This window comes from Carcharodon carcharias, chromosome 17 (genome assembly GCF_017639515.1).
Source record: "Carcharodon carcharias isolate sCarCar2 chromosome 17, sCarCar2.pri, whole genome shotgun sequence".
Classification (NCBI taxonomy): domain Eukaryota; kingdom Metazoa; phylum Chordata; class Chondrichthyes; order Lamniformes; family Lamnidae; genus Carcharodon; species Carcharodon carcharias.
In genome coordinates, this window is record NC_054483.1 from 83,644,446 (window position 1) to 83,670,807 (window position 26,362).

Genomic DNA, 26,362 nt, shown 5'->3' on the forward strand with positions numbered 1-26,362 from the left:
GGCAATTAAGATGAGAGAAAGGATTTAGCTTGTTAATATTGAACCAGGCAAAGGGGGAGGGGAATAAAGAGGCATCTTTCTTGAGATTGTAAAATGGTTGCATGATGCATTGAGTAATGGCCTTGTAAATATTCACTAGGGGGAAGTGGAGAAACAGAAGATGAAAAATTCCTGTGTGCATTTTAGATCTTGTTTGGTTATACCATATGCCAGGTAAAGTGAGCAACTTGTGTTGAGACCAGTGTTCCTGCTATAAGTGGAAGGTGAAGGTGAAATATTGACCAAAATATTGGGAGAACCTTTCTTCAGGAGATTGTAGAGTCTAGGTACATAAGGCATTGGGTAACAGCACTATAAATATAGACCAAACAAGAAGAGACGAAAGATGAATGTTCCTTCTGTGCTTTTTGAAACTTTTGATGTTAAAAGTCTATCTGAAGCACAAGAACTGGCAAAGTGAGATTTTGGCTTAACATTTCATAACTAGGATGGGCCGTCAAACAGTGCAAAACTCCCTCAATATTGCATTAGAATGTCATCCAAAGTACAAGCACAAATTTTGTATGGCTTAGACTGAATCTTTTGATGCAAGGGTGAAAATGCAACCAGCTCAAACAAATTGACAGCCTACTTTGGTGTGTTGCAACATAATAACCTTTGAAAGAATAACTACAGTTGCATTGTCTGATGTATATAGAATTTGCCCTTTTAGTAATAGCTAATTTGAGTCACAGCTGTATTGACATAGTTTCATAATTCTTGCATAATGAGAGTCTGTGGGCCAAATGAGTCCCTGCATAAAAGAGTTGCCAGATGCCAGGCTGGGCATAGTATCAGTGCAGTTATCAAAGCATTGTGTTTCTTCATTAATCTGAATCAGTTCTGAAAACTACTTAAGTTGCAGTCTGCTAAATGTTTATTCTTCAATTTTCTGAATCCTTGGAGATCATGAGAGATCTAATGTAATAGAAAACTAAAAATATAATGTTGAGCGTTTCACTTCAAACCTATGCTTCAAAATATTAACATACTTTGGGTATGCTGGTACATGGCTTTGTAGGTTGGTTTATGGAGAGTGATGCTCACTTGCACAGGAGTAATCTTTTATATAAGGAGCAAGAGAAATAACTGAGTAAAAAATGCAAAATTGATTCTAAATGAATAATATATTCCTGTGGAATGAACTTCCATCACTTGGAGTTCAGCTGCTGATGTGCCATGCACCTAATGGTGGACTGCATTTCTATTAAGCTGTCATGCGCGATCATATGGAATTCTCCACAGTCATTGCCAGACTTTCCAGGCTGTTTTGCGTTGTAACTGCAGATGACCATGCTCCTGCACTGCCATTTCAAACTGTTTAATTTGCCCAAGATGGATGTATTTGTACTAATAAGTGGGGGTGTTGTGAGAATCTAATTTCCACCATTTCACTGGGAGCTCAGACAAGTTCTTGGAGATGAGATTATAAAGAAGGAAAACAAAACTTGCATTTCTTTAAGTGCGTTTCATGTTCTCAGGACATACAAAGTGCTTCACTTGCAATAAATTACCTTTCAAAGGTAACCACTATTGCTTGGTAGGCAAACACAGCAGCCTATTTGAGCACTGTAAAGTTCCAAAGGTAGAAATGAGTTAAATGACCAGCTAATCTGTGGTTGATTGAGCCTTACCGTGCTGTACTTCCTCAATGCATTCATATTTTCAATATTCCTTTTTGAAAGGAAGTCAATAGGCAGAAATTGCCAGCTTCTCCTCCCTTGCAGAGTTGCTATCTTCTAATACAGCCCATCGTGTTTTCCAAGCAGATATGTAGCATTGAGATTTTAGAAGATTGAAGAGCATGTCCTACATTCCAGCATATGTATGAGTAAATAAACACGAATCATGCTTAAATTGAATGCCTGATGCTCTTTTTCTTTAATATTTAGACTTTGTGGCCTTAAAGCAACACCTTGTCTCCCAATCAACAGCAGGCTTCTTTCTCAATTATGTGACATAAAACAGATTATCATCTGAATTACTGATATTCATTTTTAAGCTTTTAATTAAATTCATATAGAGACATTTCTTGAAGATGTTCTAAGGTAATAAATCTTACTTATCCCCTGTTGAAGAACTCTTCAGCAGTTCCCAAGGACCTCTCTTTTTAGATAAGCATTTGCAATGCAGATGTGCCCTCAGGATATGAAGAAGAGGATTTCTCAATTCAACATTTCTGTTACTCACTGAAAAATTCTGTGCACTAATTCCTGCTTTTGTGAAGTTTACTGTAGCCTAGTAAAAATATATTAGAACATACCGAATGAATAAGGACTACTGGCAGTTGGCGCCTCAAGTCTGTTGCTTGCAACAGACCTCAGACAACTTAATACATCATGGACATTCTCTAGCTCATTTGATACCTTTAGAAATAGTCCAGTAAAGCTTGCAGGCATATTCTGAAAAGTAATTTCATAATTAACTGCTCATAATCAGCATAAACAAACAGCTCCAATTGATTGACATGTTTTCTTCTGCATGATGCTGCCTAAGTGTGTATCAACTGAATATGCTTATTTCAAATAAAAACAGCTCCTGGGTTCTAAAGGATTTCCCATTGTATCTGGAATAACAACGATGGTCTTACATAAAACTCACAGTTGTGACCTACATGCATCCTTATATGCAATGTACTTTACTCTTAAATTCCCCTTTAAACCTGTAACATGCTAATTAGTCCAAAGCTACAATTTCCCCTTAACATAGAAATAATATCCCAAGGCACTTGATAGAAACAAAATGGGCTGGATTTTCAGCTTGGCATGCGGGCGCGCGCCAGACATGCAAGAACGTAAGATAGTGTGCGATTACATCAGGGTGAACATCCCAATGTCATTGCGCACTTGTGCGATATTTCAGTCGGCAGGTGCACGTAAGAGTCAGCAGCCGCCCGCCAACAATTAAGAGGGCTGTTAAGCCCATTAATCCATTCATTGAAGTGAATTTTTCCCTGCTCGTCCAACCATATGGTTGGCGGGCAGATGAATAGGCCAAGCGGCCTTTTGATTTTTGAGGAAACCTCATCCGCAGACGGGATAAGGTTTGCGATATTAATTTAAAATAAAATAAAAGATTTTAAAACTCATTTTTAACATGTCCCTGCTCATGTGATAGAGTCACTTGAGGGGACATGTTTTCGTTATTTTTGAAAACTTTATTTTTAATGTTAAAAATCCTCAGCTCCCTGAGGTAACTCTGTGCCTTCAGGGAGTTTTCACTGAGCGCACCCGCGTGCATGCGCACACCTCAACACTAGCGCTCCTCCCGCCCCACCCCGGCAGCGCCGAGGTTACCAGCACATATTTTACGCTGGCTGGCCATTAATTAGCCAACCAGTGTGAAATCGCGGCCCAATCGCAGGTGGCAGACCGTTGCGTGGCCGCTCCCGGGCCCGCCTGGCAAGGAGGAAATCCTACCTAGTCAGAAAAAAAGCAATATTAAACCAAAGGAGGAAATATGAGGAGCAGTGGCTAAAAACAAAGATGGGCTTAAAAGGGGAGAGTTTTAGGGAGGGAAGTACAAAGCTTAGACATGCTGCAGCTGAAGATTGGCTGCCATTGGTGGAGTGGAGGGAGTGAGGTTGCACAAGTGATCAAAGTCAAGAGAAATGCAATTTTCAGAGGGTGTAGGGTCAGAAAATATGACAGAGATAAGAAGGATTAAAGCCTTGAAGAGATTAGGAGATTTGAACATTGGAATGAGAATTTTAAATTGGAGACCTTGAACAATGGGAAGACAATGTTGATCAATAAGAACAAAAGTGATGAATGAACAGGACCATGCGCAGGATAGGCTATGGGCAGCAGAGTGTTAGATAATCAGAACTTTTCGAAGAGTGGAGGATGAGAGGCCATCCAGGAGAACATTGGAATAGCCAAGCCTTCAGGGAATGTAGGTATTAATCAGGGTTTTAGCAGTAGGTAGGCTGTGGCAGGGCAGAGATGCGTAATTTTGTGGTGGTCAAACAAAGCAGTCTTTTTGATGGAGAAAATATGAGGTCTGCAACACAGCTCCAGATCAGATAAGAAGCTCAGGTTGCAAACAGTCTGCTTCAACCTGAGCAGGTGTCCATGGAATGAGATGGGATACAGAGTTTGGGTTGTAGTAGGATGGTGATGCGACATTGACAGCTTCCATCTCTCAGTGTTTTATTGGAGGAACTTGAAGCTCATCCAGGTCTGAATGTGAACAGCAAAAATTAGAGGGGTTGAGACAGTGATGGAGAGGTAGAGCTCAGTATCATCAACAAAAGAAGAAAGTTGACTCCTTGGGCCTGATTTTAACTCCATGCAAGTGAATGGGTTTTGAGTGAGTTAAAATTGGGCTCCATGTATTCAATGGTCAGCATATAGACAAGGAACAGATAAGAATAGATTATGGTTGAAGATAGCCAAGCCTAAATTCTGTGGGATTCAATAGGTTAGGATGCAGAGGCAGAAAGATAAATCATTGCTGAGGATGCTTAGGCTACAATTGAGTAGAATAGGACTGCAACCAAGTGAAGGCGGTTGCAGTGGGTTGGATGATAGAAGAGGCATGTTGGAAGAGGCTGGTATGGTCAGCATTGTCAAAGGTTGTAGAAAGGTCGAACTGGGATATTGTGCCATAGTGAGCGTCACAGAGAATGTCATTTGTTACTTTGGGGTTGCTCCAATGCTTTACCAGCAAAGGGAACTTGATTGAAGAGATTCAAACATAGAGTTGCAGGAAGATTTTCAAACAACTTGGAGGCCACGTCACATACCAGGGCAATAGTTTGCTAGGACATTGTGTTGGAGGATGGGCTTTTTGGAGAGAGGATGATGATGTCAGTTTTAAAACTGAGGGGGCCAGTTCCTGAGCAGGTGGAACCTAGCATGGGGTACAAGAGTGGAAGTTGGGCAGTCAGTGTTTTAGTGAGAATGAGCTCATCAGAGCTGGAAGTGAATATTGTGGACAAAGTAAGTTTTGAGAGGGCATATGGGGAGGTTTAACAAAGCATAACCACATTAAAGGTCTATGGAAGGTTGCTGCATCAAGATACAAAAATATGACCATGTTGCAAGTTTGTTTTTAATTCAATTAGAGAATATGAGGAGTTACTTTTAAATCTTCAAAATTCACAAGCTATTTCTGTTGCTCGTCAATTAAGGAAAAGATGTGGATAATGTGGATTTTTCAAAAGCTTAAGCTGCATGTCAGTATTCAGTTGACAGGGCTGTCCTTAGGGGAGTGCGGGGCCCGGGGCAAAACACACTGTTTGGGCCCTCTGTAACATTTTTAAATAAGTTTCCTCTGATGGCTGGGCTCTTGAGCATGTGTGTGAAAAAGAGCACCAGCAGCATCCCAGCTACTGAGCACTTGGTTACAAGTGCATACTGCACCATTGACTGTGATAACTCTGTTGCACGTAAAACTACACCTTGCTTCCAAGGCTGAACAAAATTGTTGGCTCTCCTTTTATTAAGTAGAAATCCATGATCTCTATGGGATTCCGTAATAGCATTTTTACTAACACACCCCACATCCCAACTGGAGAAAACTTTGTGGCCGGAATTTTCCAGCCCCTCACATCGATGGGATCTTCCGGTCCTGCTGATGTAAATGGAATGCTGCTGGTGAGTGGAAAATTCCACTGGAGTGAAGACATTCTCTGTGTTCAGTTTTTTTTAAAATTACAAAACACAATGCAATAAATAATTTGATTTAAAAAAAAATGACTGTCGATCTTCCAACGTAAAGCAAATGTTAGTTGCAAATGCATACTAGAAGAAATTGCCCGGGACTGAAAATAAACACAGCAAGTGAGGACTTACCCTGCAAGCTGGATGCTACGTGCTATATGTTTGTAAGATGTTAACTAGGTACTGAATAATTCACCTTGCCCCTCTATGGTGAATGAGAGTTGGAATAAAAGCCACTCCACTGCTGCCGCCAAGGTCAGCACTTCAAGAGTGACGAACGGTGCTGAGCCCACACCATGCTTTCAGTTGCCTGGCCCGCTGCCTTGGCAGGGATTCATTCCAGTTCATATGGTTTTAATCTGCTTTCTCTTCTACTCCTTTATGAGTTTTGGAGAGGAGTTACCTGCTTCGTTTATTTGCTTATAACCAGCAGTAATCGCTCATTTTGAGCTTAAAAATGTGAAAGACAGCGAATCAGTTGGTATATACTACAGGATGTATTACTTCTGACACCTTGACGTTGAAGCCCCCGCCCTCTCTCTCTGTGTCTCTCTCTCTTTCCCCCCCCCTCCCCCACCTCGCCGCCCCCAAAACGTGGGGCCCAGGGCATTCGCCCTGATTTGCCATACCCTAGGGATGGCTCTGTTAGTTGATATAGATTCAGTAATAATTGGGATTCAAAATAAGTTTCATAAGTATTCAGCCTTTATGGAAATTATCTGCCTGCATAGTGCTATAATAATTTCTTTTAACATAAAAATATAGACAAGCTTTTGTTGTATTTTTCATGACAATCGAAAGTACCACCTGCTGTAATTAATTAGGTTTCCAATGAGAATAAGAATAAACACTTGCTTCAATATACAAATTAAGCAACAAGATTTTGCAGAATGCCTAAAAATCACAATGGAAGCACCATTGTTACTGTGTTACAAGTTGAATATCGCTGAATACTAACTAATTCTGGTGCAAATAAAGAACCTTTCCAAGATACAGTTTGAAAATTTTGTTATGAATTATCTAAACTAAGATGACTGACCATCATCCAACATCAATCCCCTAGTTGCCTGTCATCAGTTTGACAACTCAGATTGAGATCTCAGTGTCTGGTTGATATTGTGAACTTCCTTTGTAAAAACGCCGATAAACTGGGAACAACCTCAACCATTATTACAACAAAATTTCCATAGGAATTTTACAGGTTTGATCTCACAGTTGTGGCTAGGAAGTTGATAAAATTAAACCTATATTAGAATCTTGTCCAGTGGAATACTGACACTCAGTGTGTCAGATACCATGTCTATCTACCCAAAAGTGTTCATTGAACAGCAGGTGTGCCTTGGGGCACTTGACTAGGATCATTTCTTTTTCTGATCCTCATTAATGATGCTCTCTCCTCTTCTGGCCTCAATATACTCGAAGGTGCAACATTCACAGATTCCTGACTGTGGGGTGCAGTTGGTGAGGTTCAAAAAACTCTTGACACCCTTAATGAATAATGTTGGCAAACAATGTACAGTTAAATGCTACTAAATGTAATGCCACACAAGTAGATTTCGGTAGACATCAGCACATGTCTCTTGACATAAAGTAAGACAATAACACCCTGACAAAGGTGAAAGTCTTGAAGATCCTGGATATAAACATTCAAACCAACTTGAAACGGGAGGTCAAGTGGACAGTATACTGTAAGATGCAAGATGGAAAAGGTACTGATGTAGCCCTCTTCCTTACATGGTTTGGGTCTGCAGCGAAGTACTTAAATGATGAAATGTATATGTTCTTCAGTGTCTGTAATGCAGAAATAGTGTGTTGGTTTGGAATTTTAATATCATTTCAATTCAACATTACCTTTCTTTAATATCCCATCCACCACTTCCCTGTTACCTGCTAAATTTGTATTTTTGTTAATACATGATTGTTACATGTTTACAAGTTTTTAATCTGATTTATTTGACAATGTATGTGAATTTTTCGATGTTAAGTCACACGACAATTCAGCCTTCAGGCTGCAAACGTGTTTCCTGGATAAACTACCATTGTAAGAATTGCAAGATTGATGACACTACGATTTTACTCATACAAGTTGTGCTAATTCATTTGCAAATTTGACAAAGGAAGCACTGTTGTTCCTGTGTAATAAGTTGAGTTTTTTAAATTCGCTCATGGGATGTGAACGTCACTGGCAAGGGCAGCATTTGTTGCCCAGCCTTAGTTGCCCTTGAGAAGGTGAGAACTACCTTTGTGACTGCTGCACTCCACGTGGTATACTGCTTGTGTATACAGTACACCTACAGAGTTGTTGGGTAGGAAATTCCAGGTTTTTGACCCAGTGACAAATTCAAATTCAAGTGATTGTTTCTACATTTCACCTGATGCATTTCTTTTTATGTTCAAATTATATGAATTAGTGCAGAGTATTTCTGCAGAGCATACAGGCTGCAAAAATTACATTAACATATAGATGATAGTACCCTGCTCTCAAAGACATTGAAATCATAAAAGCAAGGAATAGCTTACTCATTATGCATGAAAATGACATCAGACCTCTAACCAGAATTACCGACAATGTTGAAATTTACTGGTTCTTAATTAAAAGCACATGCCCGTGTTGGAACGTAGATAAACTTGTATAGAATTTGACCCAGTAAAATATGTGATTGAATACAGATAGTTTTAGGACAACTTCTCTGCCTAGTATTTTCCATTTGTTCGCTCGTTCCCCCTCTCCATTGCTTTTGAAAAATTATAAAATAATATCTTTCTTTAGAACATGAAGCATCAAGCTCTGAGCATTTCACACTATTGTAAACACACTGATTTATTTTTTTTCCAGTAATGCAGGCACTGCTGCTCACAAGAACGTATTATCATTAATCAAATACTGAAATCTGTCGAGTTTATATTTTTGTGCAAGAGGTTGAGGTCAAAGTTAGGCATTTGAGTAGATGTAAAAACAAAAAAACTGCGGATGCTGGAAATCCAAAACAAAAACAGAATTACCTGGAAAAACTCAGCAGGTCTGGGAAACGTCAACTCTTTTCTTCTCCGCCGATGCTGCCAGACCTGCTGAGTTTTTCCAGGTAATTCTATCTGAGTATATGTTCTTGGCTCACATTACTGTAGAGATCTCATCACTTTAACGGTATGTTCAATTTACAAATGAATTAGCATAACTTGTATAAGCAATATATAGTGGCATCAATCTTGCATTTCTTATCAATGTGATTGCTAATCTTATTTTAGATGATTCGTAAGGAAATTATCAAATTGCATCTTTTTACTCTTGATCATTAACAAAGTGATGGAAAGGGTCTTCAACAGTGCTATCAAGCTGCAATTACTCAGCAATAACCTCCTCACTGGCACTTAGTTTGGGTTCCGCCAGCCCCACTCAGCTTCCAGACCCCATTACCTTAGTCCAAACATGGACAAAACAGCTGAACTCCAGAGGTGATATGAGAGTGACTGCCCTTGATATCAAGGCAGCATTTGACTGAATGTGGCATCAAGGAGCGCTAACAGAACTGGAGTCAATGGGAATCAGGGGGAAAGCTTTCCACTGGTTGGAGTCATACCTAGCACAAAGGAAGATGGTTGTGGTTGTTGGAGGTCTATCATCTCAGCTCCATGATATCGCTGCAGGAGTTCCTCAGGGTAATGTCCTAGGCCCATCTATCTTCAGCTGCTTCATCAATGACATTGCCTCCATTGTAAGGTCAGACGTGGGGATGTTTGCTGATAATTGCACAACGTTCAGCACCATTCATGACTCCTCAGTTACTGAATCAGTCCATGCCGATATGCCGAAAGACCTGGAAAACATTCAGGCCTGGGCTGATAAGTGGCAGTAAACATTTGCACCACACAAGTGCCAGGCAATGACCATCTCCAACAAGAGAGAATCTAACCATTGCCCCTTGACATTCAGTGGCTTTACCATCGCTGAATCCCCCACTATCAACACCCTGGGGATTACCATTGACCAGAAACTGAACTGGGCCAGTCATATAAAAACTGTGGCTACAAGAGCAGGTCAGAGGCCATGAATCCTGTGGCAAGTAACTCACCTCCTGACTCTCCAGAGCCTGTCTGCCATCTGCAAGGCACAAGACAGGAGTGTGATGGAATACTCTCCACTTGTCTGTTGTCTGGATGAGTGCAGCTCCAACAATGCTCAGAACGCTTGGCACCATCCAGGACCAAGCACCCTTGATTGGCACCCTACCCACCACCTTCAACATCTAACCCCTCCACCACCGATGCACAGTGGCAGCAATGTGTACCATCTACAAGATGCACTGAAGCAACTCACCAAGGTTCCTTCAACAACACCTTCCAAACCCATGACCTCTACCACCAAGAAGGACAAGGACAGCAGATGCATGGGAATACTACCACCTGCAAGTTCTCTTCCAAGCCACGCACCCCTTGACTTGGAACTATATTGCCATTCCTTGGCTGTTGCTGGGTCAAAATCCAGGAACTCCCTCCCTAACAGCACTGTGGGTGTACCTACACCACATGGACTGCAGGGGTTCAAGAAGGCAGCTCACCACTAACCTTTCAAGGGCAATTAGTGATGGGCAATAAAAATGCTCGCCTAGCCAGTAATGTCCACGTCTCGTGAAAGAGTTTTTAAAAAGTAATTCAGTTGGTATTCAGCAATAAATCTTTTTAAGTTCTGGCGTGTGAGACTATTTGAAGGTGGTTTTGTGGCATACTATGCTAAACCTTGGATTAAGTTAATTTCATCATGTAGCAACTACATATTAAAATTATTTAAGAAACTGTGGTGAAGGACTGAGAAATTCCATATTTGTCTGGCCTTTGCATGCAAACCATTCTGTGCAGCCTGCCAGAGTTTGAGATCTTGGACAACCACGTCTGTTAAGTGTCTGTATCTCGAGGAACTTGGCATAGAGTTGTTGATCTGGAATCTGTGGTGTATACATTCCGAGGCATCGCAGAAGGGGAAAGCTATCAGGACACTTGATCCAAGAGGCAGGCATATCCCTTACAAAAACAAAAATGCCTGGAAAAACTCAGCAGGTCTGGCAGCATCTGCGGAGAGGAACACAGTTAACATTTTGAATCCAAATGACCCTTCAACAGAACAATGTAAAAATAGAAGAGAGGTGAAATATAAACTGGTTTAATCCCTTAGATTAAGTTAATAGTCAGGAACAGTGGGGGCTGGCTGCGAGTCAGTCAGGTAAGAGGACCCTGGGTGCAGCGTTGGAGGAGCCTTAGTCTTTCCCCTAATCAAACAAGTATGAGGTTCGTGCTTCCTATGTGAATGAGGGCAAAGTCTCCAGGGTAATTGAGCAAACTGACAATGGCACCTTGGTACAGGAGGTCTTCAAGTGGCATGAGTGTAAAGGATTGTGGTAATGATAGGGGACAGTATAGTCAGAGGGATAGATACTGTTGTTTACATTCGCGATGGAGGATTCCCAAAGTTGTATTGCCCTTCCAGTGTCAAGCTTAAGAACATCGCTTCATAGATGGAGAAGAATTTGTAGTGGAATTGGGTTGGCCCAATGCTTCACACAGCAACCAATGATATAGATAGAATTAGGAATGAGCTTCTGTTGGAACAGTTTGAGGAGTGGACCAAAATTAAAATGCACAACCTCACAGGTAATCTCTGGATTGTTACCTCAGCCGCACACTAACTGGCATAGGGACAAAAAAATTAGAGGGCTAAATGTGTGGTGGAAGATGATGTGGGATGCAGGAGTTTTGATTCATGGGGTACGGGGGACAAAGAAAGCTGTTCCATTGGGATGGGTTGCATGTAAATTGAGCTGGGATTGGTGTCTTGGTGAATCGAATAACTAGAGCAGTCGACAGGGTTTTGTACTAATGAAGGTGGGGGGCGAAGGTGGTCCGCCATTTCCGCCAACTGCAGTATGATGCCACCACCAAACACATCTTCCCTTCACCCCCCCCTATCGGCATTCCGTAGGGATCGCTCCCTCCGGGACACCCTGGTCCACTCCTCCATCACCCCCTACTCCTCAACCCCCTCCTATGGCACCACCCCATGCCCACGCAAAAGATGCAACACCTGCCCCTTCACTTCCTCTCTCCTCACCGTCCAAGGGCCCAAGCATTCCTTTCAAGTGAAGCAGCATTTCACTTGCATTTCCCCCAACTTAGTCTACTGCATTCGTTGCTCCCAATGTGGTCTCCTCTACATTGGAGAGACCAAACATAAACTGGGCGACCGCTTTGCAGAACACCTGCGGTCTGTCCGCAAGAATGACCCAAACCTCCCTGTCGCTTGCCATTTTAACACTCCACCCTGCTCTCTTGCCCACATGTCTGTCCTTGGCTTGCTGCATTGCTCCAGTGAAGCCCAACGCAAACTGGAGGAACAACACCTCATCTTCTGACTAGGCACTTTACAGCCTTCCGGACTGAATATTGAATTCAACAACTTTAGGTCGTGAGCTCCCTCCCCCATCCCCACCCCCTTTCTGTTTCCCCCTTCCTTTTTTTTTCCAATAAATTATATAGATTTTTCTTTTCCCACCTATTTCCATTATTTTTAAATATTTTAAAATATTTTATGCTCTCCCCACCCCCACTAGAGCTATACCTTGAATCCCCTACCATCCATTCTTAATTAGCACATTCGTTTAGATAATATCACCAACTTTAACACCTATGTGTTCTTTTGTTCTATTGTTGTTGACATCTTTTGATGATCTGCTTCTATCACTGCTTGTTTGCCCCTACAACCACACCCCCCCCTCCACTTCTCTCTCTCTCTCTCTCTCTCCGCCCCCCACACACACACCTTAAACCAGCTTATATTTCAACTCTTTCTTGGACTCGAACTCAAGTTCTGTCGAAGGGTCATGAGGACTCGAAATGTCAACTCTTTTCTTCTCCGCCGATGCTGCCTGACCTGCTGAGTTTTTCCAGGTAATTCTGTTTTTGTTTTGGATTTCCAGCATCCGCAGTTTTTTTGTTTTTATTTTTTTATATAAGGTGGGGGGGGTGGTGGGAGGATTCAAGAAAGTGTGAAATTTAAAAGCAGTAAGAGAAATGTCTAAATTGTAGAGCTCAGTGTTGATTTGTGTAACAGTAAGCAGAGTGGGTCAGGACGTATTGAGAACTTAACTAAGGTAATAGGGCAATAGTGACTATGAAGACATCAGAGAAAACTAGATAAATGTTAAAGCTGAAAGCACTATATGCGAAACATATGCAACAAAGTAGATGAATCCATAACACAGATACAAATTGTTGATGGATTCTCCTGACACTTCGACAGATGAGTGTTCGGCAAGTAAAAAAAGATTGGTTTACAGCCTGGGCTGATGTCATCTTGTGTGATGCTAGGCCAAGTCTTGATATGCATAACTGATTGTAAATACTGTATATGAAGTCAGTGTTGGAAGGATGGATGAAGGCAATGGCTTTGCGCCACGTTCACTTGTCCTTAAGGCACGACTTTGTTTTCCTCAAATGTCAATATCACTTGAAGGCAGGGGCTTCTCCATTTGGATGTGTCCAAGGTTGTTTTTTCCCAATGATTTGGGATCCAGCTTGCAAGCCCTGAGGTTGGCTTTCAAATTGTCTTTATGTCCAAGAGCTCAGTTATGTTGAGTTGAACTCCAGTGGTGTGAGTTTCAGTGCTCATGTGGCTGTAGAGTACTGTTTTTAGTATGTAGGAATCTGCCACATGAACCGCATGACTGGTCCAACGAAACTGAGCTCTGATGAGCACGCTGTCAATGCCAGGCATGCAGCAAGAACTTTGGTGTTGGGGATTTGGACCTGCCACCTTATGTTGCAAATAGATCTCAGACAGCAAAGGCGAAATGCTTCTAGTTGTTTTATGTAATGCCGGTAGGTTGTCCAAGTCTCGCACCCATAAGGAAGTGAAGTAAGAAACACTGCCTAGTAGACTTTGATGTTTGTTCTGAGACAAACTCCATGCTCTTTCTAAAGTCTGTGGAAGAACCTGCCACATGCTATATACTCCTGTGTCAAAATATTTAAGTACGTATTGGAGCATGCCAAGAAGTATATGGCAACAGAGCTGAGCCAATACAAAGCCTTGCTTGGTGCTGCTGATGATAGGAGATACAACAGATGATGTATCACTTTGCATCATGCTGATCATGATGCCATCATGAATCTAACAAATGACACTGATCATCTTTTCAGGGCAGCTAAATTTGTACAGAACCTTCCACAGGCCTTCCCGGTTTGCCGTGGTAAGGTCGACAAACACCGTATAAAGGTCCCTATTCTGTTTATGGGACTTCTCTTGAATTTGACATGCTGCAAAGATCATGTCCTGTTCCCCATTCTGCGGAAGCGACACTGTGATGCTGGGTACACAGAGTCAGTGAGGTGACAATCTGATTAAGAACAATCCTTGCAAGAATTTTTCCTGCTGTTGAAAAAAGTATTCTATAATGATTGTCACAGATAGACTTGCCTCCATTCCATTTGTTGAGATGATTTATGTAGTCCAAATTAGGCATAAGAGACTAGTGAGTCCCTCTGTACTTGAACACTTCAAGTGGGATGCCATCAGCTCATGGCAACTTGCTCATAGAAAGTTATTTTTATGACCTGTGTCACTTCTGGCTGAGAAGGATCAAGACCAAGCTCTACCAGAGTGAGGTGCTGTGGAAGTGACTTAATGACTATTATTGTTCACAATGGATTGTTGGTTTAGGAGATTACTGAAGTGCTCTGCCCAACGAGAGAAGCGCATGCCTATTTGTTAGGAGCTGATTGCCATCTGCTGAGAGGATTTTGGATCCATAGACTGATCGCAAACATTCATGTAGAGTCTTCATGTGATTTTTATTAGCAACTGCTTGACCTTATTTTCCCACCATCAGTTCGTCATCTCTTTTAGTTTGGCCTGCAGCATGTGTTTTGCACGATGGTATCTGGTGTTCCTTGCTGGTGATTTCTTGTTCGCTATGTAAGATAGAAACATTAAAAAATAGGAGCAGATGTAGACCATTCAGCCCTTCGAGCCTGCTCCACCATTCATTATGATCATGGCTGATCATTCAACTCAATAGCCTGCTCCTGCTTTCTCCCCCTATCCCTTGATTCCTTTCGCCCCAAGAGCTATACCTAACTCCTTCTTGAAAACATACATTTTTTTGGCCTCAACTACTTTCTGTGGTAGCGAATTCCACAGGCTCACCACTCTCTGGGTGAAGAAATTTCTCCTCATCTCAATCCTAAATGGTTTACCCCGTATCCTCAGACCATGACCCCTGGTTCTGGACTCCCCCACCATCGGGAACATCCTTCCTGCATCTACCCTGTCCAGTCCTGTTAGAATTGTATAGGTTTCTTTGAGATCCCCCCTCATTCTTCTGAACTCCAGTGAATGTAATCCTAACTGACTCAATCTCTCCTCATATGTCAGTCCCGCCATCCCAGGAATCAGTCTGGTAAACCTTCGTGGCACTCCCTCTATAGCAAGAACATCCTCAGATAAGGAGACCAAAACTGCACACAGTATTCCAGGTGTGGTCTCACCAAGGCCCTGTATAATTGCAGCACGACATCCCTGCTCCTGTACTCGAATCCCCTCGCTATGAAGGCCAACATACCATTTGCCTTCTTTAGCACCTGCTGCACTTGCATGCTTACCTTCAGCAAAATCATTAGACTTCTTAATTTACTTTTGTTAATTCCAGATTTTTATTGAATTTGAATTCCACCATTTCCCATGGCAGGATTTCAACCCAGAACATTACCCTGAGTCTCTGGATTACTAGTCCAGTGACAATACCACTACATCACCACCTCCTCCTTGATCTGTGAGTGTCGTGCACCTTGTCTAGACACTTGCCTATGTCTTGGTAGTTGTTGTCAAACCGTCTTCATGCTTCTGTTTAACGAATTAACGATTTTATCTTCAAATACACAATACTGCTGACAAGCCACTGGTCAGACCATCATTCTGCACCTCTAAGAGAGCAGGTAGAGAGCACATCCTTGCGATCTCTCTATCATTTAATAAAATTGTCCAGCATGTGCCAGTATTTGGATCTGGGATTGCTCCATGTTGTTTTCAGTTTATCTGCTTGCTGGAAGACTGTTATTGATGGTTCAGACAAACTCGCTGCACTTAGAGAGGAGTATTACTCCAGAGAACATCCATCTGGCAAAGGAAGAAGCTGCAGCCGCTCTATCGTCAACATAGGTTTATTTACAAAACTCGTAAGTGCAGACAGGTGGAAATTGGTTCTTATATATGTGCCCTAACCTTTCCCCAATTAGTATCAGCTGCTCTTAATCACAACTAGAGCATACATTCAATTGTCACAGTATTTGTTACATTAACCAGGAGAGCTGGTCATTGGAGTTTGCACTGCCAATACTGCAGTGTCCTAGTACTCCTCTGCATGTATTATAGTCTGTGCCCTCTTGAGCATTGAAATCACCAAGGCTCGTGAGTGTGTCCTGGTGGGGGGGGTTCTCTAATTATCTTGTGGAAGCTATCATAGAATGGTTTTTTGACCTCGTCTATATGTGTTATTGATGGAGTATAGGCACCAATGAGTGTTGTATGCTGCTCAAGAACTATGAATCGATCGTTGATCCCTGGAAGTGAGTCAAGCTTCCATGCTAGTTCAAATCAAATGGCAAAGGCCACGCCTGACTGTCAAGGCTGGCCCTTGGACTTGCCAATCCAGTAGAATGTGTAGCCTGCACTATTCTTCTCATTTGAGATTCCTCAGCGAGCCCTGTTTCACTTAGACCAGCTATTTCAATGTTGTACCTGCTCAACATTCTGACTATGCAGACTGTTATGTGCGCTGGTCTCATATTATCTAGAAATGTTCTGACATTCTATGACTGAGCTTCATTGACTTGTTCTTTATAGTCGTTTGACAGTACAGAACTTGAGTATTGCTGAAAAAAAGACATGTCTAAGCTTTTCGCCTTGCACTCGTCAGGACACTTCGCAATACCACCAATATAAGGGGAAACAATTATTTATATTGTATGTGAAGAGAGTGCAGATTGGTTGGCAAGTGGCGTTGCCATCAAGAATGCAACAGTGATGGTGACTGACAAACAATGCTTGGCAGTTAACTGTTAGTCACCATCAGCTTGGTATGTCCGGTGTTTTGGTTGATGATGACTTGCTGACCAACCTGCACGTTGATTATATTTAAATCAGTGGGATTTGTGCAGCCTCTCCCACTCCCTCATCCAAGGCAACTAATAATACATTGATGCAATGTGTGCCACAGGTGAAGCAGCTGAAAGGATGCAGATTTGATTTTGGAGTTGTACCTTCTCTTAGATGAACTGCTGAGAAGGCTGAAGAGCCTCATCTACCCTTGACATTGCCGGCCAGTCCGTTGGCTTTATTTGTGATCTTCTGCACTGTCAGCTGACGTATAATTTACTAGTTAACCCATAGCTAGAAGTTTTGAAATCAGAGTTACCTTCTCCTAGATAGACTGCCAATTAACGCTGATGAGCCCTACTAACCTAGAGTTGTCTGGCTTAGAGGTCCCAAGCACCTGCCTTCATACCTCTGCCCACAGTTCCAAACAGGGATTGGCACATGAAGCTGGGCAGTAGGAGTTTGATTAGGAGAGGCTATTTGAGACGCTGACCATGTGGGACTTTTTGTAGATGAAGACCATCTCAACTCTCTTGACCATTTCAGTCCTTCCTAATCCTTTGACCCCCTCGCACCCAAATGCAATTTAATGGTTTAATTTAATACCAATTACAGTGACGTGAAAGCAGAGAGACCAAGTTTGGGAACCAAATATGCCAGGATTCTTGACTTTTAGAAGTGATAGGCAGAATGGAAAAGGAGGGGTATCCCTGATAAAAGGATTACCCCTCCTTTTCCAATCTGCTGATTGCTTCTAAAAGTTAAGATTCCTGGCATATTTGGTTCCCAACCTTAGTCACTATGCAATATAAAGACAGTAGAAAGAAAATCAAGATATAGGATCAGTTTGAAAAGAGTTAAGAAACAACAAGGGACAGGAAACACTGTTGGAGCAGTTTATAGGTTCCCTAATAGTAGCTGCAGTGTCTGAAAGAATATGAAACAGGAAATTTGAGGAATACGTAACAAGGGTAATACAGTAATCATGCAGTTCTTTAATCTTTGTATTGACTCAGTAAACCAAATTTGCAGTAATAGTGTGGAGGATGAGTTCATGGAATATATACAAGATAGTTTTCTCAATCAGTTGAGGAACCAGCCAGAGAACAAGCTATTTTAGATCCAGTTATGTGCAATGAGAAAGGGTTAACGAATAACCTTGCAGTAAAGGAGTGCTATGATGGAATTTTATATTGCGCTTGAGAGTGATTTAGTTAAGTTCAAAACTAAGGTCTTAAACCTGAACAAAATAACGTACATATGCATGATGTGTAAGTTGGCTAAGGTAGATTGGGAACTAGATTAAAATATATGATGGTAATAAGCAATGACAAACAATAAAGAAACACATTCAGAATTTGAGACGATATAGAATTCAGCAAAGGATGACTAGGAAATTAATAAAGAGAGAAAAAGAGTATGAGAGTAAACTAGCAAGAAACATAAAATCAGATTGCAAAACCTTCTATGGCTCTGTAAAAAGCAAGAGATTCAAGAAAGCAAACATGCATCCCTGTAAGACAGAGATGGGAGAAATGATAATGGTGATTGGGGAATAATGAAATGATAGCAACATTAAGAAAATACTTTTGTATTTGTCTAAATGGTAGAAGACAAAAGAAACATTCCAGAAAGAGTGGGGAGCACAGGATTTAGAAAGAACTTGAAGGAATTAATAGTAGTAAAGAAATAGCCCTAAATGAATTAATCATACCGAAAGTCAACAGATCTCCTGAACGTGATGGAATGCATCTTGGGGTTTTAATGGAGAACAGCTACAAAAATAGTGAATGCATTGGGTTTTGGTTTTAATCCTCCAGAATTCCCCACATTCTAGAATGGTCCTCATGGATTGCAAGGTAGCAAACATAATTCAAGAAAGGAGAGAGAGAGATTATGTGGAACTACAGGCCAGTTAGCTTGACACCTGTACAAAACACCTCTGGAGTACTATTTACAGGGTTTTTTTTTTGTATCTGTACCAAAGGAAGGATATACTTGCATGAGTGCAGCAAAGGTTTACTAAACTGATTACTGGAAAATGCTAGAATCTATTATGAGGAAGTGGTATCAAGGCACATAAAAAGTAATCATACACAGGCACAGTCAACACAAATTTATGAAAGGAAAATTGTGATAAATAAATCTTAGTTTTCTGAATTTTAATTTTTAGGTTAGATAAGGGTGGAACCATTGGATAAGGTGCCACAGAAGAGGCTACTACACAAAAATAGGGTGCATGAGTAATATATTAGCCTGAATTGAGATTTGGTTAATGATCAGAAAACATGGAGTAGAAATAAACGGGTCATTTTCGGGTTGGTAGACTGTAAGTCGTAGGAATACAGCAAAAATCAAAGCCTGAGCCTCAGCTAATTAAAATCTATATCGATGACTTAGGTGAGGGGACCAAGTATAATGTATGCAGGTTTGCTGACAATGCAACATTGGAAAAGTAGGCTGTCAGGAGAATGCAAAGAATCTGCAAAGGGATATAGACAGTGGGAAAAAAAAACATTGCCAATAGAAGATAACGTGGGAAAGTGTTAAGTTATTTGCTTTGGAAAGAAAAATAGGAAAGTAGAATATTTTTTTTAATGGTGAGAGTTTGGGAAATGCTAGTATTCAGAGGGACCTAGTGTCCTTATCCATGAACCACAAAGTGTGTACATGCAGGTACAGCAAGCAATTCTGAAGGTAGATGTTATGTTAGCTTTTGTTACAAAGAGATTGGAGCATAACAGTAAAGAGATCTTACTACAACTATATAGGGCCTTGGTGAAAACACCTCTGGAGTATTATATACATGGTAGTTTTTGTATCCTTATCAAAGGAAAGATATACTTGCCTTAGAAGGAGTGCAGGAAAAGTTTACTAGGCTGATTACTGGAATAGGGAATTGGCCTATGAGCAGAGATTGAGTAGACTTGGCCTATATTTCCTAGCATTTAGAAGAATGACAGGCAATCTAATTGAAACAAACAAAATTATTAAGGGAATTAGCAGGATAGATGCTAAGAGGATGTTTCTGTTGGCTGGGACGTCTTGAACTAGGGTTTAGAATGAGAGTTTGGCTATTTATGAAGGCACCTTCTATGGCCATAAAGTCCCAGAGTGAGACTCGAACCTAGGGTTCGGGCTCAGAGATTGGGACACCAATACTGCACCACAAGATACTTCCATTCAGCTGTATAGGTAGGGGGAATGCAGTTTACCTGTACCAGATGTGGTACGAAGCTTTGATAGCCCAGGGGAATGGTTTTGGACTTTAGGAACATTAGGAGATTGTTCAGTGTTTTGGTAGTATTGAGAAGTTTTGGAAGAACTGGAATTGGGCTGATGGTGCTTCACAACATGGGAATGAAGTACTTTCATTTGGCATAGCTGAGAAAGAGGATGGTACTCTAGTTTTGTGAAATGAGGATAAAATGTGAGATTTAACTCACCAGTGGATTCCTATTGTCTGAGGGAAGTTCACGGGCCTGACTACACAGGGGAGAGAGCATCCCACATCTGGTAGCATTGGTTTGTAACTGTATAATGGATTTCTGAAAATTTCTGTTGTCTGAAATAAAAATTTGACCATTTCTACAATAGGAATTTAATTTGAAATTCCAGATTTATGCCCAGATGAAAAGTTGAAAATCAACCCCCCACGTTTCTTGTGCTTGGAAGCAAGAAATAGGAGAAGCCTCTTTTACCTTTGTTTCATATAAATATGACCTTTAAGTATTTTATTTGAATGAGTTAAAGATGCTATTAACAAAGATTAATGAAGATGAGTCATTGCTAATGATAATTTGAGTTTCTCATCCATTACCTCATGGTTTGTGTGTAAAGTACACTTATCAAATAAAATTGGTGTTTAGCTCCTTTTTAGGATGATGCAAAACATTGCTATTTATAATCATTCCATGAGGTTATCACACATCATTAGTGCTTCATTCTAGACACTCTTTATTAATATTACATTTTAATTATATGGAAATCTATAAACACTGAAGTTAGTTGAGCTTCAGTTACTGTTAAATTGATTGATTTCTGGGATGAAGTAGTCCTGTCAGGAGAGATTGAGTTGAATGGGCCTATATTCTCTTGAGTTTCAAATAATAAAAGGTAATCTCACTTGAAAAATATAAAGGGCAGAAGTTTCCATTCTGGAGACTAAGTGCAGTGGCTGGCAAGAAAGTTGGCATGATTCCCACGTTCTTGCACACGATCTTCCGCTTTTCAGCTCATTTATAATGCATCAGCGAGGAGCTCGTCGTATCTCGTGATGGGGTGGGCAGTGATTCGTCCGCCCTGCTGTTACCTCGTGGGGTCGAAGGTCCTGGCACTCGCACACAAGTTCACTCACTGCAGGCCAGGTGTTGTGGTGAAGAGGCAAACTATGGTACTGAAGAGAAACAAACCCTCTGCACCACGGTTCAGCGAGGCCTCTCTCAAGATTCTCCTTCATGCCGTCAGGAAAGATGGCCTCTTTTTTGGGGATGGGAGCAGGAGGTCCATGCAGCTGACTGTGCCAGCCTGAGAGGAAGTCATCAGGGAGGTTAGGGTCTTTGGCTCTCAAAAAAGGACCACCCTGTAGTGCAGGAAACAAATAAAAGATCTGATGCCAGGGTAGGTTCACCTTCTCCTCACTCCAAACTCAGTCTCATAAGGGCATCAGGCAGTTTAAGGGTTAGAGTCCACAGGGCTCTTACACACTATCAGCAGATAGGACATCAGCCACTTCAAAATTCCCATTTCATGTAAGTTCCCGCACAAACGGCATCTTAATCCCCTCCTGGGGAAGGCACAGCATACACAGCAGGCATGTAAGCTTCTGAACTACCCTTTCATCCATAGCACTCACAGTCAATCCATCTGTCCTTATCCATGATCAGTGGGAGAGCGCAAAGACCAGAAGGAGTACCAGGGAGCTGAGGATACTCTCCTCCTATGAGAAGCAGGCTACTGAGTTGGCTGGCAAGGACAGAGATTGTTCCTGTGTGGAAGCAAGATCAGACTCCCCCAACAAGCCTATGAGACTCCATGCAGCATCCATCGGCCACATGTGAATAATGACTGTGTGTGAGCTATACTGTAGGAGCCTGCCTAGTCAATCACTAATTATCTCTTCTCTCTATTCCAACTGCCATCAAGAAAATGCGGAGAAAGAACTCCAGCAAATGCCTCAGCCCCAGCCCCCAGAACACCTCCAATGAGGATCCTGAGGATCCATCCAATAAAGACCCATCACTGCATTCACCTGCACCCTCCACAGATATATACACCTTGGTAGGTCCTAGTTCTAGAGTAGGCTCAGATTCACAACCTGGTGGTAATCTCACAGTCAGGTGTACACAGCAGGCGGAGGCAGTGACAGTCAAAGTCTCGGACACTCGGAAGACCGCTGGGGATTAGGGCCCTGCAGAGTCCAGGTATGATGACGAGCCTCTAGAAATCTGAGAGAAATGTTGGAGATGCAGAGACAGGCAGGGGAACATCAAGCAGCGTTGTCAGAGGCTGTGACCAGACTGGAATGAAGGATAGAGGAGTCTGTCCACTTTCTGCCTGATGTCATGGTTCCAGCACGCAAGCGCATCGAAGTCTCAATAGGAAGAGTGGCAGCCGACTTGGAGACCCAAGTCCAGCAGAATGCATAATTTCTGCCAGATTTACACTCAGACCTGCACTCCATCAGTAGCCATGGGCGTGTTCCAGCAGTGGCTAAGCCAGAGGGGAATGGGGCACCTCGACCTCCCCCCAGGTGCTCCTGTTCCTCAAGGAGTCAGGGAGGGCCCCTCTGACACCCAAAGGGAGGTGAAGTGCCAGCCACATACCCTGGGGACATCCACCCAGGACACTCCAAATTCCTTTTGCCTGTGACCCCATTGACTTCAGGAGGTCAGGCCGAGGAGAATGCACCTGTCCCAGAGCAGGAGACCCTTAGCTGGCTAGGGCCCTCCAGACCTCAGGCCTCCAGAGGATGCCCGCCAAATTAATTTCAGACAGCACAGCATAGCAGTAAGCTGGCTGCCTCCACCGCTGCTGCAGATGCTGGGGCTAAACGTAGATGTGGCGGTAGAGTTAGGAAAATTAAAAAGTTTGGAATGCACAATGATGGCATGGGTGTTGATACACTGTATATAATCTGCACTATTGTAAATATATTTTGCATTTATCCCTCTCGAAGTCTCAGTTATTGAATGGCTAATTGATGTGATGCAAGGCCCTGTGTTCATTCAAGGGTGCCAAATGACCACCCCTCACCCCCAACCCCCACAAAATATCTCCCATCTTGTCCCACAGTTCCATTAAGTCTCATTCAGTTTCATCACAGCGAATCGCCTTTAGTTCCACATCAGTGACATGAACAAAGGCTCTTCCTATATGAAAATGATGGCTGGACATTTAACCGTTGCACCCAGGGCACACATTATGTGACCTCATGAGAATTGCTCGTCAAGATTAGTTATTCTGATGCTGCCGCACTGAAGCCTGTAGTTTGTAGATGTTATAAGTATTTATCGTGACCAACACTGGAGTCTTTTCACCCAAGTGCACTTTGCAATGGCCTTTGTTTTATGAATGTGAAGTTTTTGCAAAGTAATTAATTTTAGTGGAGCACCATAGCCTTTCATGCCTCCCTGCAACATCATTTTGACTACATTTTTAAGGCTGAATGTTATTCCTTTATTAGTTCCCACTCTCCCCATGCATGACACTGAGTGATGGAAGTTAGTTCCAATTAGTTACATTTGCCATGCCTGCTAGACGGAAATGAGTGAGTGATGTCAAAGGTGTGTACTCATCCTGATATAGCCATCTACTTACTTGGGAGGATGTTACTTTGCTCCTGAATGGCTGCTTCATGGAATCCTTCTGCGAAGTCACAGAATGACAATTGACATGGCATTCATTATGACTGTGCACTCAGTGCCTTTGGGTTCAGAGAAAGGATTGGCCTTTGTGAGATGGACAATGTTGAAGACTGTAATGGTATGAAAACGATGCTCCATCACATCTCCTGAGTGCTCATCAGTACGAATGAAGAGAGTAAGTTATCATTGAATGCTGTGTCTAACACTGACTGGGCCACATCTCTCCCAGATGCCAAGGCAATGCAGAACATAAACATGGCAGGCTTCCAATGAATGCAGCATAATGAATGCTTGTCAATAATCACACGATGGTCCAGCTAAACCACTCATTGTGAGGACAACGCTAACATGACTTGCAGGTTTGTGCCCATGCTGTCATATGGAAGATCATTGTATCCTAATGTCTGGTGGCATCATGGGGCTCAGTATCAAGATGTGACCTCTGCATTAATCATACATGAGATCTGGTGTTTGGAGAGATGTGGTGTTGTCCAGATGCAGCTTCATCTTGAGACAGTCAAGCACTAAACATTGACGAACATTTTTCCTCTTAGGGTTGTCCTGCTAAGGTGCTGTCACACTGACATGCATGCATCTATGTGTACAATAGAGTTTCAGCCTCTTCAAGGATACTATGGCCACTGAGTTGCTGGCACCATGGTTGAAAGGACTGCACTGTATAGTTGCTTAAGGATGTGCACTGGTGGAATACTTATCCCATTCCACAGTGGCCACCTGGTTTCCAGGTTACTGTGCCTTCTAAGAATGACCCCATCATTAGGGTTGATGGTGACTTATGCTTCCTCCATGACCTTCCATGATATGTTGAAGATGACAGTGAAGGTGTAGCTGTCTTCCCTGCATCAAAGCGTGAAGAGAACTGCATTCGTAACAACTTGTCTTCACCTTATTCTTCCTGGAATCTTGTAGTTATCCTAAACTATTTCTGGCACCTGGGAGTGACTCAAAATGTACGAGTTGTGTAAGCTCCCTGGGTACCTAGCACAAACATGCTCGATCTGCTTTCAGTGATCACAAATTAGCTGGACGCTAGTGAAATCCTTTTCTATTAATGAATCTGACAGGCTGCTGTCAGGGAGCTCTCAAGCCACATGTATGCAACCGATAGTGCCCTGCACTTGTGGAAAGCCACAGATTGCAACGAATCCTGCAGCTCTGGCAGCCTGGCTTGTGGAACTGTACATAATAGTGAGCTGTATTGAAAAGGACAAGGGTCACCACCATGTGTTGTCAATTGTGAGATTCCGCAAAAGCCCCCAGTGGAACTCTGGAAGGATCCACTGACAAAAATGTTCAGTGCAGCAGTAACCTTCAGAGCAATTGGCATTGGATGCCCTGCAACTCTGTGCGGCATGAGTTCCTCACAGAGAATGGGGCAAATTTGAGATACCACATTTCTAGACAAAGAAAGGCACCTGCGGCACTGTCCATGTATGAGCTGCATCTTCTGTAGAGCCTTGGTCGTGCATCAAAGCGTCTTTATGTATTTGGCCCATCCTCATCAGCATCTGGGTCTTCCTGGGGCCCCACTGGCTTTCTTTCTTCAGGGTGACTGTCTTTCCTGAGCTGTGCCAATCAGCGTCAGGCCCTTCTTATCCTCATTGTCATCAAAGCTATCGAGAAGGCAGCGTTGCCTGTAGCCTGCATCCGCCACTCCTTGTTTCTGTGAACTGATACAATTGAGCAATCAATGTTAGTTCCCAATGAATTGTCTTCCTCCATATACAAGTCAGCTATTCATTTTCCAGCCCTTGACTTTCCATTAGTCTGCACATAGTTGTCCAAGGCCATCCCTTGCAGGATGATATCATCCTGAAGGACGACAAATGGTTGATTGTTCCCCTCAGATGTGAATGCATATTCAAAACCAGTGTGTTTATTAGGGTCAAAAGACCCAAGTCCTAGGAGCCACATTCAGCCTTGTGTTGGTTGTCCTTCAGTAGCCTTTATAACAACTATGGATACCCAGTCCTTGCACTTAGGTCCTGACTGCAAGTATAGTGCCTTGAATGCCACAACTCATCTGGTTCACGAATGTCCTTTAGGGAAGGAAATCTGTGTCCTTACCTGATCTGGCCTATATGTGAGTCCAGACCCACAGCAATGTCGTTGACTTTTAAATGTCCTCTGAACAAGTGCAATTAAGGGTTGGGCAAAAAATGCTGCCCTAGCCAGCGACACCCACATCCCAAGAACAAATAAAAAAGAACAATGCTCTAGGAACATGGAGGCTCGTTTGGCCCATGATTCTTGGAGCATGCATCCATTCTGATATGCCTCTGAAAGGATCCAATGTCAATTAAAACCATATGCACCACAGCATCTAAACTTAATGGATTGTCGCCAGAATATGCACATTTAGAAAAAGAGCCAAACTTATTCATTGTGGATGAGATCCTTGAGTCCAGCACCCAGCTGAACCATGCTTTTCATGGTGTGAGTAAGACAGTTATACGGTACCACTTCAGTTGGCCAAGATTTGCTATGCTGAACTCCTCCCACACACCCTGAGATGCCTCCCCAACCGATTTTTTTCTAGCTTGTTTTTCAAACTGCCTTGTTCTTAGGTGAATGTGAAAATGGTGCTGTTGACTTTTGTGTGTGAAAGCAGCTTCCAACCTCCCCCACCA

At 42.3% G+C, this 26,362-nt stretch overlaps 1 protein-coding gene across 1 annotated transcript in view; it reads left to right on the plus strand.

The window, feature by feature from the left end:
• Nucleotides 1–26,362, plus strand: part of dock1 (dedicator of cytokinesis 1) — a 693,250-nt gene that overhangs the window by 460,186 nt on the left and 206,702 nt on the right. The gene's annotated exons all lie outside the window — the stretch shown is intronic.